Source organism: Garra rufa, chromosome 25, assembly GCF_049309525.1.
Source record: "Garra rufa chromosome 25, GarRuf1.0, whole genome shotgun sequence".
In the NCBI taxonomy this organism is placed as follows: Eukaryota; Metazoa; Chordata; class Actinopteri; order Cypriniformes; family Cyprinidae; genus Garra; species Garra rufa.
Window position 1 is genome coordinate 40,067,446 of NC_133385.1, and position 1,681 is coordinate 40,069,126.

A 1,681-nucleotide genomic window follows, 5' to 3' on the forward strand; every position below is an offset into this window, starting at 1 on the left:
CCCAACAAAAATCCCACCCCCTGTCAGAAAATACATAAAGCTGACATTACTGAGCTATATGCGTTTAAAAGTAGCCTATTAAAATGGTACAATGGCATTGCTCAGTTCAACGTGTTGGGAAATCGGGCATTTTGTCCCGCGTCAGCATTTATTCAACAGTTAATAACGCTCAACATTCAAAAGGTAAATATTATTCAGCCACTAAAGTGTAGGTCTATGTATTTCATAGAAAATTGTGTCTAGTACTATATAAATTACAAAGGTTTAATTGGCATCTTTATTTCAAACGACCCGACCGACCGCGACCCAAATATCATTAAAAATATTTTTGGATGACTAGTAACCGGGTGACCAAAGGCACCCGCTCATTTTGGATCAACCGGCGCATCACTGATGCAAAATCATTTCAAATGTTTAAAAATAAACAAGAAAGCATGGATGTTTAATCGGCATATTCATCAAAATACACACAAGCTTAATACAAGTGCAGCTCGAGCCAGACGGGCGAGTGTGTCTTCAGCGCAGTTTGAAGAGTTGCGAGATCATGTGCACCCAATAGCCTAAAGCTTGCCACAATGGGGGAGAGGGGTGGCTACTGTGTAATCGAAGGTCTAGAGCGGCTTGCCTGCCTGGCTGTGCATTAGGGATGAAATGCATAACCCCATGGTGGCGCCACTGCTCAAAGAGCTGGATGAAGGCGCACCGACAACACAGCGGTGGTCTCTTATATCATCCACCAAGGAGGTCTGCGTTCGCGCCCCTTGTACAAGCTGGTGCACCAGATCCTTGTGTGGTCAAAGGGGAAACTCCTCTCGCTGAGAGCAGTTTACATCCCTCGGCATTATAACGTGAGAGCAGACATTCTGTCGGGGCAGGGGCCGAGGCCCGGGGAATGGATGCTTCACCCCGAGGTGGTGAAGCAGATCTGGAAAGTGTTTGGCCAGGCTCAGGTGGACCTATTCGCGACTCTAGAGAATGCGCAATGTCCCCTCTGGTACTCTCTGAGTCATCCAGCTCCCCTGGGGCTGGATGCCATGGTTCAGACGTGGCCGAGGCTACGTCTGTACGCTTTCCCCCGATTGCTCTGCTCCCGGGAGTTCTGGCGAGAGTGCGCCGGGACGGGGTTCGACTACTCATAGTAGCCCCGTACTGGCCTGGCCGAATATGGTTGACTTGATTTCCCTCCTTGACGGCTCCCCCTGGGAGATTCCACTCAGGAGGGATTTCCTCTCACAGGCGGGGGGCAATCTTCTCCACCCCCGCCTGGAGACTTGGAAACTGTGGGTGTGGCCCCTGAAGGGGGCACAGTTCATAGCTTCCGGTCTCTCAACTGAGGTTGTTGAGACCATTCTCCAGTCCAGAGCTCCCTCCACGAGGAAACTGTACACCTTGAAGTGGAGGCTCTTCACTTCTTGGTGCGGAGACCGCCAGTTTGACCCAGTTAACTGCTCAGTTGGTACAGTGCTGGAGTTCTTACAGGCCCGCCTCTCCGCCGGGTTGACCCACTCCACCCTTAAGGTCTACGTGGCGGCCATAGCAGCTTACCATGCCCCTCTTGGTGGCTCTTCTTTGGGTAGAGACCCTTTAGTTACACGTTTCCTCCATAGTGCGCTGAGGTTGAGGCCTCCAGTATGCTCTCGCGTCCCTACTTGGGACCTGGCTGTGGTGCTAGAAGCTCTCT